The 13,891-nt window shown below is 39.9% G+C and overlaps 1 protein-coding gene across 2 annotated transcripts in view; it reads left to right on the top strand.

The window, feature by feature from the left end:
* Positions 1–13,891, top strand: part of MAML2 (mastermind like transcriptional coactivator 2) — a 347,162-nt gene that overhangs the window by 112,086 nt on the left and 221,185 nt on the right. The gene's annotated exons all lie outside the window — the stretch shown is intronic.

Raw genomic sequence — 13,891 nt, 5'->3', positions numbered from 1 at the left:
ACACTATATTACAAACGTATTTTATGGCAATACCTCTCCTAACTGCTCAATAAATACTTGTTGGGTAAATACTTGTTCATTAATTGACTAAACAAATGTTTGTTGAATACTTGCTGAGCCTTGATACAAAAATAAATTTACTATAAACCAATCTCTTGGAACCTTCCAAGAGATTAGTTTTCCAAATATGCTGAGGATGAATGAATGACCCAAAATTATTTTTTTCATTTTTTACATAAAGGAATTTGAGTTTACTTTCTTGAAAGAGCCAGTAGAGAACTCAGAGAATGTACTTGAAAATTTTCTTTTGTTTTACAACATGTCTCCATATTAAGAAAACCATACTGTTCTGCAAGGTACTCTGATTATAATACAACTGGAAATAAAACATTAAAAACCCAATCTCACACATGCTCCAGGGTGCTAAAAAATTATTTTGCATTTAGAAGAGTACTTTCCATGGCATTTTTAAAAAGAAGTTACAATAAGGAAAAATAACATGTATGACTTCAGACGCAGGAAAGAGGCTCCCATTTAGCTGTTAAGTTATGCAACTTCCTCACTGATGACTGAGAGAAAAGTACAGAGGCAGCAAATAGTCAATAAAGAGGAAGGCAGGAAGTGTGTGGTGGCTCCAGTCCCAGGAGGGCTCCCCACGCGGTGCCACGAAGGAAACAAATCTCTTTGGCAGTTAGAGTTTTCCTGCTTCTCACATGATACCAAACAGAGCACAATGCAGTGGCTGAAATGTGGAGGTTGAAAGGAGTGCACAGCAACAGAGAAGCAGAGAAATAAAAGAATGAAGTCGCAGAGTCAGTGTCCAGGAAGCACTTTCCACTATGTGGGCAGCTGGGAATTTGGAGGCGCTGATTCTTCAGTCTGTTCAGTTCAAGCAGGGCCTCGTGAGCAGTGGACACTGAGGAGAGTGTGGCTTCAAAAAAGATAATAATGTAACGATGATAATAACTGCCTCCCAGCCACTCGGTGTTCACTAAGAGCTGACACTACACGTGTGTTATCTCAGTTAATACCCACAACAGGATTATTATTCAGGGATGAAAACAATACTCTGAGGTTTCAAGCATGCATGCGTCCAGGGTCACAAAGCTAATTAGAGGCAGAGCATCATTTAAAACCAAAATTGGTCTGACTCTATGGCCCATGCTCTGAATCACAATGCTATGCTACTGCTATATACTTTTTCCATCTGGGAATTTATGAATGAAATGTTGGTTAAAACATTAAGCAGAATATGTAAGATGTCCAATGCATGGCATTACTGGTAGATGCTGGAGTGACGGGGTGGTGGAGGACTCATGTCTGAGGACTCATGTGTCAGGTGATGCAGGGATGCCTCTTGAACAAGGTGGAATCTGTATCTGGTCTGAAGAATCAGAAGTGCTTAGACCAAGGGGTGAGGATTAGCCAGGAACTGTGTTTAAGCTGTCATACTTTTTCATCTTACTCATTTTGACTGGTGCTAATAAACATTAAAGATTTCAAGAAAAATGCAGTGAGTGCCCACTATGTGAAGGGCATTATTTTTGTTGCTTTAAAGCTTTTTCACATTCTTTAAGGGAAGGACTGGTTAGTCTCCAGTGTCTAGATCCATTAGACCTCGAGCCAGATGGCTCCATGGGGCCTTGGGAATGGCCTGCGGACAGTCTCCACTTTGCACATACCCATGAAAAGAATGGCCCCTTGAGAGTTTTGCAAACCTGCAATTTGGGGATAATGTAATTCTAATCGTAATTCAACTACCCCCAGATACAGGGTTGCCAGATTTAGCAAATAAAATGTAGGAAGCTCAGTTATTAAATTTTAATTTCAGATAAACAGCAAGTAATGTTTTAGTACAAGTAGGTCCCAAACACTGAATGGGATATGCTTATACTATAAAATTTATTTGTTGTTTATCTGAAATTCAAATTTAACCGGGCTCCTATATTTTATCTGGCAACTGTAGCAAGATAGGAATTAGAGGGAAAATTCTGAGATTTAAACTGATCTGGCATAAATAAATACTCCTCTGTTTGAAAATATCAAATCAGCTTAAAAAAGAAAGAAAAGAAAAATTATCACTGGTACTACAAACCCTATGAAATGTGACCTATTTTTAACATGAAACTGATGGAGCAGGAAAAGAGTTTCATCACAAGACAATTTTGTGGAGCCGATGTAAAATCTCTGTGTTTTTAGACCTTACATATTCATTCAAGAAATTCTGACCTTCTAATAACAGCCAGGGTTGACCCAAGCAAGTCACTTGCTCTGTATCAGGATAAAAATACATTTCATGCCTCGTACCCTGAGAATAAAAAAAGGACATGCTGAAAACTGCATTTCCAAGTAATGCCCCCATTAAAGATGACAATTAAGTGGGGTTCACTGAGGAGGCACATGCCTTCAGATTGTAAGAATGATGATTGTTTTTAGAGTTGGAGTCAAATATCAGCCTTTAAACCAAGTTAAATCCAACGCTGCAGCTGCCTTCTGTCACTGACACTGCTGTGGAAAAATTCAAGAGGCACACTCAAGATTTTTTTCTGGTGCATTTTTTCAAAACAACTCAACATTAATGCGAGTGCCCCCAAAGCAGAAAGCAAATGTATTTACCTGTTTAACGTCTACCTTGTCAATAATTATCGAATGAGGAAAACTATTCTGAAGAGAAATAATGTACTCTGAGAGAGAAGGTAAAACATGAAAGGCAAAAAGGAATCCTGAAGAGGGAGAGACTTAAAGTCACATTTAAACATAAATCTTGTCAGGTTACAATCCCATAGATTGCCAACATCTGTTGAACCTAGATAGTTTATAATCACTAAAATTGTTTTAATCTTCCTGTGGAAGGCTTACCAAGGAAGTGCTGAATTACACTGGGTTAATATTTCTAAGAATGAGGGGTGAAGAAAATGATGCCTGCATTAATGGAGTGGCTCCACAGTAAAAATCTCATGTTTGCAACGCATCTGAACCAGGCTGGGGTTATCAAAAGATAGAGCACTCCATTAGGGTGACATGTTCTCAGCTATGTAATCACCTGGAAAGGTGCCAACCATTATTCACCTTCACCCATTCCTGCAATTATCTCTGACCTGGCGTATTCTTACCTTCAGAAAGGAAGGAGGACTTAAAGGTTGAGTCTGTAAAACAGGGAGAAAGCCATAAAAGCCAGAGCACAGACACAGCAATGAGGGAAGATGCTAGAATACATTGCCAGTGAATGGTTCTTTGTATTGAAGCATCAGCTTGAAACATGGTGTCTCTCAGAGTCTGTCTGCCTACCATGCCCTGATTGGGAGCACTGCAGTGCAGCATTTAGTGCTGTGTGAAGTTAGCGTGACAGTCACCTACGATGTTTTTTCTTTAGAGGGGCAATGCATTTGTATTTTCATACTTCCGTAAATGCTTAGGGGTGAACATTCTCACTCTCTTCACTGAATTTCCTGGGATCAAAAGGAGTATTTCTGTGACATTAAGGTATAAACTGATAAACTATAAGAGAGCTAAGCAAATTCTTGTAAGACTTTGATAGGAACAGCAATATAACATGCAGTAAGCACTGAGCGAAGTGACTGTGTGAGTGCATGAATGTATTGATCTGACTCTTAATTCCACTCCCCTGCTGCCTTGCTCTCACATTCCCTGGTTTCCACTCAGACCGAATTTCTCTGATCACTTCGCTGCATAGCCCCTTCATGCCAATATGATTTTGCATGTTCTGCCAGCCCTGGTGGGCTTACCCTCTGCCCTTTGTCTCCTGGATGAGCCTCTGCTTATTCTTCAAAACTCAGTTCAGGCCCTGGCAGGTATGGCTCAGTTGGTGGGAGTGTTGTCCCATAAACAAAAGGTTGTAGGTTCGGGTTCGGGTATGTGTGACCCCCCAGTTCAGGTGCATACAGAAGGCAACCAATCAATGTCACCTTGATGTTTCTTTGTTTTGCCTTCTTTCTAAAAAAGCAATGAAAAAATGTCCTCAGGTGAGAATAAAAAAGAAAAGAAGTAAAAAAAAAACCCAAAACTCTCAATTCAGAAATCACCCTCTGACCTCTATTCCTGAACATTCCACCCGGAGTCGGGTGCCCTCCCACTGTGGTGCTCCAGCCCTACATTCATACTTCCACAAAAAAGCATTAACATGAATTGCAATTAGTTATTTCTCCACTTTCCTCTCTCAGTGGGCTCCACTTTCTTAGACCAGGAACTGCCTTTTTCTGCTTTTCATTCTCAGAACAGAGTATGATATATGGCTCACACCAGTGATCGATACACATTTGTTCAATGACTGAGTAACCTAGAGTGTGCCCCTGGCCTGGACACTCCGTGAGGTTGTATAACAGGTACGGCAACCGACACACACGTGAAGACACCGAGCCTCCAAAGCTGTAAACGTAGTTAATACCAGCAACAAACACTGTAGTGGTTTTCTCCCTGAGAAAAAGGAGAGGAAAGTTCTGTGGGAGGGGCTGGGGAAGGCTGCACGATGAAGGTGAAATCTTTAGTGGCTGTGATGGCGGGATCAGGAGGGGAGAAGGCAGTGGCCTCCTCTTCCTAGCAGGTTACCAGCACATAGTGTAGGACAGAAAAGTCAGGACATAGATGGGTAAAAGGGCTAGTATGCGTGGAAGGTTTACATTGGAGAAAGGTTAAAAATCTTCCCATTCTTCATTGTAAGTTACAGTGGGAATCTCCCAGTGTCCAGTGTCACAACTTTCTCTGGTCTGGGGGGCATGCCTCAAGGAAACTCTGCTCTCAGTGACAAGTTGTATAGTCACTGTCTGTACAGTTCCCAGGGACTGTGCGCTCATGGATCTGCAAAGATGACACAGTATTTTTCAGCAAATTGAGTATATAACTCTGCCTCAAAATATGCAGTAATTGTGTCAGCCTTCAGCTTTTCTATTCATCTTTTATACTTTTGTGAAATATATTTGGGGATCCCTTTTGGCCTAAAACTAAAAGCTAAGAGAAGCATTCCTGTTGTTTTTATTGTCATGAACTTTGGCTTTTTAATTTCTGGACTTGGAAATGTCATTTGATTATGAGGATAAAAAGTTCATAGCCTAAAGGGATGAACAGCCAGCAGAAGCCGAGGCAGCTAAGGGGCGATGGGTGCATCGGGGCTCTGCTCGGCAGCAGGTGTGGAGGCAGAAGTGTGGGTGTGAGCCGGGTGCTGGGCCAGGTGGCAGCAAGGCTTGGTGGGCTGGTTCAGTGGGCTAGTCTGTGAACAGCTCCCTGAGATGGTTTGCCTTCACCTCTCTATACCGCATGGAACAAGCCACTGACCATTTCCTCCCCCAGATTTTCTCATCCTAAAGAGGGGATGACAATGTGTATTTGTCAAAGAAATGACTCACCAGTGTCTCAATCAGAAGAAACTAATAGTAGTAAAGACCGTTGAAAACATGAAGAAAGCAGACAAGTAAAAAATAACAGGAAGTGGAAGAGAGTCTGTGACCCAAAATATTCTGTGTCATATGCTGGTGTCAAGGAGGTAATAAGGCCTCAGAAAAGATTTGTTACATAGGAGTATGGTAATGCTGGGGACCTAGTAGCCTGTTTCCGCACTTCAAGGGGCACACCCTCCTCCTCAAGTGTTTATTTTTGCATCGGAATCTCCCTATCCTCAGCCCATCCCCTTTTCAACTTTGTACCAACATAACGAGCCAATTCACTTGACTACATAAATGACTCAGGATTTCTTGAGCTACTAGCAGCAGTTCCTCAAGAAGCTTTCCTTTGCTCCTCTCATAAGAGAGGAGCACACAGAGGCTTGTCTCTTACAGGTTAGGTTTTTTCAGCATGTAGTGAAGCAACAAAAAGTGAGAGGACAACAGAGCCAAGCTCAACTAGAGAATGAAACGCATAACTAACTTCAAAAGGCACGTGATTCTTTCTGAAGCCTCAGCCTACACTTCCTAAGTGGACCTGAGCTCAAAATCTCTGTTCCCATGAATGGTCAAGCCTGTATATTTGGGGCATTTTTGTACAAATGGATGAACTGAAAATTTAAGGAGGAAAAAGCAACTTTTAAAAAAGATTTTATTTATTTATTTTAAAGAGAGGGAAAGGGTGAGAGACATCACTGTGTGCAAGAGACATCCATGTACAAGAGAAACATCAACCAGTTGCTTCTCATTCAGTGCCCCCTGCCCATGGGACCCAGGCTTGTGCCCTGACCAGGAATCAAACTGGCGACCTTTTGCTTTGGGGGATGATCCCCAACCGAGCCACACCAATCAGGGTGGAAGAGGCAACTTTTTACAGTTTCAGCCCACATCAGCTAGGTGACAACTACTAAAATACAGGGTGAGGCAAAAGTAGGTTTATAGTTGTTTGCATGGAGGATAATACAAAAATTAATACGTAATAATACAAGAATAAACCCTGAGTTTTGTGTACTTACAACTGCAAACCTGCTTTTGCCCCATCCTGGGTGGATACATTCAGAGGGTAATGTGGGTTTCCAGCCACTGCTAATCAAAATGGAAATTTTGGCCAAGGACTGAGAAGCAGGTGTGCAGTGTGTCCCATGTGACGATGAGCATTTCTCAGCAGGAAGATAACTGCATCACCAGTTCCCGGAGTTTCTTGGTTATTTAGACTTTCTGTCTTGGAATTAAGCTCCAGCCTCCCAACATCAACAACTCTCTCCTGTTGTATGCTTTTACAGAAGGAATCAGGAGCCATAGAGGAAAATGGGAACTAATGATTCCAGGGAGTTTACATCCCTTATCACATTTAATCCTCATAGGAACCCTGAAAAGTCAGTTTTCTTTTCTTCAGGTTATAGGCTCTTCAAAGACTGAAGCTCAGGAAACTTCAGTAACTTGTCTAGAATCTAGATAGATGGAAATGGTAGTACTAGAATTAGAATCCATAACTCAAAAATCTGTGTTTCATCCACAACATCAGTTTACCAGAATAATTTGGGCATGGCCTCAAAGACCTGTGTGGGAAACCCTTTTCTGGTTCTAAGGAAGGAAGTTCTGAGCATCAATAATAAATCAAGTGAGGGTTAAATTATACACACACACACACACACACACACACATACACACACATACATATATATACATATACAGAAATTTATGTATATATATATAAAATACACACATGCACACACACACATTGTGATTGCCTCTTTGTTCCAAGACTGGGAATGAAAATAATTAGAAGTGGGCATCTGTGTCCACTTTAACCTGATCTATTTGTCCAACATTTCTTTGGAAAGCTCTCGAATGCCTTGTTTGCCTATCTTATCCTGTCTTCTAGAGATCGCAAAGTATTTCGTATCTTACCCAGGGAACGGATCACTTTCAAGGAGGAAATGGCATTCCTTACCAACTTTTCCTACTTTAAACCCACTGACTGTTGTTCAACTGCCACTTTAAGGGCAGAGAAAAAGCTGTAACACCTGTAGAGAGCTCCGTCACTTTTCCCGTGTGATGACTAATGGTGGAGAACTTAAAACCTTATCCTTGGTATCTTTTGGAGTCCAAACAATTCAACAGTATCTTGGGATCAGCAAATATTAGCCTGTTTCCAGGAAGATTAACTGGTAAGATGATGGGAGAAAAGCTGCTAGTTTTTAGAAGGCTATATTTAAACTGCTATCTCCACTTCTCAATGAATCTCAGGTGATTTATTTCTATGTTCCTATAATATCTAGGAAGGAAAGATATTTTATGCAGTTCTAAGGGTAACAGTAGTTTCTTTCCAAGATGTTGCTTTTGGTCTCAGAGTTAATGTTTGTTCATATAATATATTTAGGGTCCTTTAAAAGGGCCATAAGATAGAGTAGAATCAGGACACCTGGCTTCTGTGGCTCCCTATTACTGAACATATATTTGTAGGCAAATCCTTAATTTCCGTACCTGTTGTGGAAGTAGCAACACCTATTCAGCTTCCTTCATAGCCTCCCATTTAAAGGGATAAAATGAAAATGTTTACATACCTTGAAAGTTCTGAGAGTCCCAATGGGAAGCAAAGCATGGACTTTGTGAACAGAAAGCCCCAAATTTGAAATTTAGCTTTGCTGTTTATCACTTGTCTGGGCAAATTTCCTAAACTCTATGTCTTGGATACTCCATCTGTAAAGTGGGTCCCTACCACGTAGGTTACTTGTGAGGGCCAAGGGGACTATTCTGCCTAATTATAAGATAAGGAAACTGAGGCCCTAGTTGGTAGTGTCTTACGCAAACTGATTCATCAACGGTTACCCCAAGTTATTCCAAGGAGTGTGCACGCAGGGATTCAAAAGCTACTGTTGAAATTATGGTGCTGCCTCAATTCTGAGGAAGACTTTTTCTTTTTAATTGAGAGCTCTTTCTGCTCCTTTATTTCAAGAGGAATTGTCATATTGCTGACTCTTTCTTGTTTATTGGCTAATGATTCCTTCATGAGTTATCTAAGCCTCCTGTTCCTTCTTTCTCTCCCTCTTCTGCCATCTCTATCATGGAACCATTTCCTTTTTGCTAGGATTTCTGGATATTGTGAAAGAGTGGTGAGTGACAGTGAATTAACTCCTTGTTAGCAGCCCTGTCTCTGGGGAGGCAAGACTCACCCCACTGCTGCTGATCGATAAGAAGATGACAATCTCTGCTTCTTTAAAAGCCTCCACTGCTTTGACTTCCAGATTGCAACTTGCCTCATTCTGCTCTAATTGTTCCCTCTTTGTTGGATCCTTTCCCCAGGCAAACCCCTTAAATGTTAGTATTCCTTGGGGATCTGCCCTTGGTCTTGGTCTTCTCTTTTTATGATCACATATAAGCTTGTGTCCTCAGTTACCATCTAACTGAGAGTGACTCCTAAGTCCATTATCTTTCACAGTGAGTCTCTGAACCTCCAGGTCCAGATGCCCCTTGAACATCTCTGCCTGATCAACGTGTCTCCGAAAATGAGCTTGCTGTTCCTTCAGTTCACACACCCCACACACACTTCCTTCCTCCCATAGGCTAATTAATCCATCATTCTCAACCCCTAGATCATGCTCCATATCGATCCAGTTTTCAAATCATTTTCATTTTATATTAAAATACCTCTTTTCTGGGCCTGTTTCACATCACTAATGCAGTTGCCCCAGTTCAGCACTCATCTTTTTTCTTCCTGTATTATTAGGGTAGCCTCCTAATTCTCTCTGTGGCCTGATTATCTCCATTCGATCTAATCTGCTCTCTGTCTTCTGCTAGAGATAATTTACAAAACCAATGTGTATCTTTGTTGATCTTCTATTAGAACGATTTTGCTAGATCCTAATTTTCTACAAAAGACACACCCACACACATTCACAATTTCCAGGATTAGAATTCCCACACCTTTCCACCCTCTCCACCGGGTAGCCTGCGGGCCATTATGCTCCAATCACAGTAAACTTGCCACCTTCTCCCAAGTGCTTGCCCTAAATGACATAGGTGATTTTCTCCTCCAAGGCCCTGCTCATACCTCTCATCTTCCCTTCTCCTACAACTCCCTCAAGTTCCCTCAAGTTAGCCTTTAAGAAAGACAAAGTTCCTTCTTCTGTGCATTCACAGCACTACATTTATAACTTTATATTGTGATATCTTTATATCAAGACATTGAGCACATCAAATTGGAGAACTTTTTTATTTCAAAGACCCTATCACATTGGAAAATGCCTCATGCACAGAAGGAATTCAATATTTATGGAATGAATGCACTTATGATTATTATTAAGATTCACAGTCTTGTTTATTCTATTTGCATAGTATAATATTCAATTGTTGATAATAATTACTAAATAATTCACTTAATACCCCACAAACTAATAAAAAGAGCCTTCATATATGGTCTTGATATCACATCAAGATGTTAACATTTTAGAACTAGGATTTCAAAAATATTTGTGTACCTCATGGCTTTAAGCAACTTCTGAGTCTCTCTAAAGTTAATCTAACTTTAATTCATTTAAGTTGTTTTAAAAAGTAATCATTATACTTAAGCTAATCTGACCCCAAATTTCTAATTATTACATGAGATCTAAAGATAGCTGAAGACAGAAAGAAAGAAGGAGCTCCTACCCTTTGCAACAGCGTGGATGGAGCTGGAAAGCATTATGCTAAGTGAAATGAGCCAGGCAGTGAAAGACAAATACCATATGATCTCACCTTTAACAGGAACCTAAACAACAAAACAAAGAAACAAGCAAAATATAGTCAAAGACACTGAAATAGAGGACAGGCTGACAGTGACCAGAGGGGAGAGGGGAGGGAATTTCAGGGGAGAATGGGAAGGGTTTACAGGAACAAATTTAAAGGACACATGGGCAAAAACTTGGGGGGGGGGGGGTGGAAATGGGAGGGAGGTGGGGAGGGTTGGGTGGGTGGGCTGGAATGGGAGTAAAGGGCAGAAAACTGTACTTGAACAATGATTAAAATAAAAATTTAAAAAAAGATAGCTGAAGACTATAAATCTAAATGTATTCCAATAAATGGATAGAATGAAGTCAGAGTACCATAGTTTGAGGAAGTAGTGCATATATGATGCCATAGAAAAGGAAGAAACAAAAGAATTTCAAAATTTAATTGAACCAATTATATTTATATATATATTACAGTATGAACTAGTGTTAGAAGTTGAATGATACATTCATATGTTGGTTTTATAAAAGTATCATGGTATGCAGTTGTCTAACATGGTGCCTAGAGCTAAGAAAACAGTAATAATAATTGCAGTAAGTAATAATAATTGCAATAACATCTATTGGTCACTTATCATATGCTAGGTGCTGTGATAAGCAGTTAACATGAATCACTTAATCCTCCCGGCATCTCTTTGGCACAGTTCCTGTTCCCCCTCCGGCTGATGGATGGGTGAAACGAGTCTCACTGGAGGACCCCACAGATGATGAGTTTTAGAGCTGTTTGAGCATAGGTCTGACTGACTGTTCTGTGTTCCATGAATGAGTGCCTTTTAATCGTCTTGATGCTATACTAATTAGTAAGTAATTGACAAGTCATTTGGTACATTTGTATGAACTGTTTTGAGACATCTAAAATGATAAGGCATCTGACATATGCTGTAGTTATTAATGAGAAGAAAAGAGAAACAAAATTCATTGAGAATCATAAGAGTTAGGTGTAGTTAACTATTAGTTAACTATAATGCCAGTTTCCTTTAAACCTGCTTTAATCTCACAGTCTTGAGCATTTATTGTAAAATATGCCTATATGTGTTTTCTGGACCCAGAACTCCTTCTTGGGTAGAATTGTAAGAAAAACTATTTCTTTGAAATTGAAAATTACACTAGTGCTCAGGAATGAGCACTAATTTATTATTTAAGCATAGTGTGAGATTCTGAGGTCTGCTACTGGATGTGGGAAATACAGTTTTCTGTTGGAGGGTAATTTAAAAAATATTTGGTGGTGGGTTCTGTGAATACTGTTAAGGTGTGAATGTACTCAAAATAATCACAATTTAAAAAGCCTAAATATTTTATAATGCCTTTCGCCAGGTAATTACCTTCAGGATATCTGTCCAGCACAGTATGTGACAAGCGACCAATAAAGAAAAAAATTACTTTTTCTTGATATGTGGTTTTCAGAGTCAATTTATGTATAGTAAATGAAGATGGAGCTGCATTTATTCTATGATTTCAGGGACATAGAAAATGCTCTCTTGTCCCAAAAGACTTTGCCATAAAAAAAGAAAAGAAAAGAAAGAAAGGTTATGGGTTTTAAAGACTTTCAAGTCTTTGGTTGCTTTCTGTCAACACAGAAATATCCCTGGGAGAGGTAACCCTTTGTGCCTTTATCACATCCCTGGGTAATCCAACTGGCCAGCCGCCAAAATGCAAAATCCCAGGCCTACTCTCAAAAATTCTGATGTGATGGGTCGGAGGCCTAGGAATCTGCAGTTTAACAAGCACTTTGATGATTCTGATTTTGAGAGTCTTCTCGACATAACTTTGAAAAACCTTTGACTCAGTGGATGATTAGGATAATTAACAACTAATTATTAACTGGTAACATTGAAGCAAGAGTAAAAGAAAAAAAGAAAAGTTACCAAACTCAAAATTTATCTTGTTTGGACCCTGCCTGAATTCTCAGGTTTATTTGAACTTTATTACTTTAAGTATCAACAGGTGAAATAAATGAAACACGATCTCCTTCACTGACTGTAAAAACTCAAAGAAAGGGAAAAATGACTTTTGTTTGTTTCCAAATGGTTCTGTTTAATAGCCCCACAAATCAGTGCTGAAATGCTAAAATTTTAGAGCAAAATGTACAAAACGTTCTTGAATTATATTTTGTTCTTGGGTGCCAGGCACATTGGGTTTGTATCACAAAACACTGAAATAATAAAAAGCAGGTTCCCTGTCAAGTTTCTTTCGCAACTGGGAAACTAAGGATTGATGTATTTTGCAAAGAATTTTGACAAAATAACTGCCATAGATGAAGGGTGAATCCAGTGTCCTCACTATACATTGAATGGGATAGAGATGGGGGTGGGGGTGGAAATAGGATTTCAGAAGATAGTAGGTGACAAATTAGGCTAATAATACTTTTTTCTGATTTGTGGTAAATAAATCTCTTTATAAAAAGTTACTGCAGTTAAAATTTGGCCTGTTGTTAAGACAAGCTTGTTCCATGTGATGGAGACTCTGAGTTTGGAAACTCAGAAAAAACCTTGCAAGAATGCTAGTGTGGAGAAAACAGGAAGACAACTTCCTCTCTGAACATACACCATTTCCTGGGGAGGAAGTGAGGACTTTTTTTTTTTAAGTTCTTTGTTGACTCTGTAACAGAGAGGCATCTATTTAGTGATGACTATATCTGTTTATACAACCAGGACATCAACCTTTAAAATATATGTAGTTGTGAAAGTACCCTCTCTATTTGATAATGGCAAAGTTCAAAGCCCTTATATTATAGGCACACCTTGTTTTATCCTGCTTCATTTTATTGTGCTCCATAGATGTTGTCTTTTTTACAAATTGAAGGCAGACCCTTTTCCAGCAAAATGATTACAACTTGCTTTATTGCAGTTGTGTCTCCCCCACTGTCTCCAAGGTACGCCTGTAGCTGGTTTGGAATGTGTTGTATTTTATGATCACCATTGATTTACTCACAGCCAAGCATATACTGCTGGGCAGTTTTTAAGGGACAGCAGTTAAGCACCACACTATAAAGTGGATTTCAGCACTGCTCTTATTTTAAATACAGTGGCATGTCCTGAGGCAATATCACTGCCTAGCAGACAGAGCAACAAGGGGATGGGTATTGTCCAGTGCACCAAGACCCACCCTCGCCAAACACCTGCTTTGTATGTGTAGGTAAAAAGAGGCAGCAGCCTCAGGCAGTGATGTAGATTAGCATAATCTGTGATGTGTTTGGTATGTGGGATATCCATTAGCTGAAACTTGATTATAACCAACTTCAATTAAGGATGAAGCAATAGCATTAAGGTGACCACAACTTACTAACCAATTTGGGAAATGGTGAGCACAAACCAAGAACCACTAGAACAGCATTGAACACTGACTTTTAAATAGTACCTTTAACATTCTATTGAATGCAGGCAGAATTTGCCCTGTAACCTTCCGGGGGGCTGAAAAGATGAGCCAGTGAATAAACTGCAGTGACATCCTTGGCAGCACATTGTTACAGCAGAAAGAGCACACCACAAAAAGCAATGCTCAGAGTCCCACCAAAGCCATAGATTTCCAGATTACAACAGAGAACTCTAACTGGTGCAATTACAAGAAAACAAGCCCCTTTATTGGGGGCACAGTAAATCTCTTGTGAAAACAGAAGAGCAGTGGATTAACATTTTTCCTTAAGTTACCTTGGAAGAATGTTGTGGTTCAGCCTTACTGTGTTTTTTCAGGAGGTTGGGAGGTCTGTTCAGGATCTTTCCCTCCCCTTTT

Source organism: Phyllostomus discolor, chromosome 6 (assembly GCF_004126475.2).
Source record: "Phyllostomus discolor isolate MPI-MPIP mPhyDis1 chromosome 6, mPhyDis1.pri.v3, whole genome shotgun sequence".
In the NCBI taxonomy this organism is placed as follows: Eukaryota; Metazoa; Chordata; class Mammalia; order Chiroptera; family Phyllostomidae; genus Phyllostomus; species Phyllostomus discolor.
This window is presented reverse-complemented; position numbering and strand designations above follow the sequence as displayed.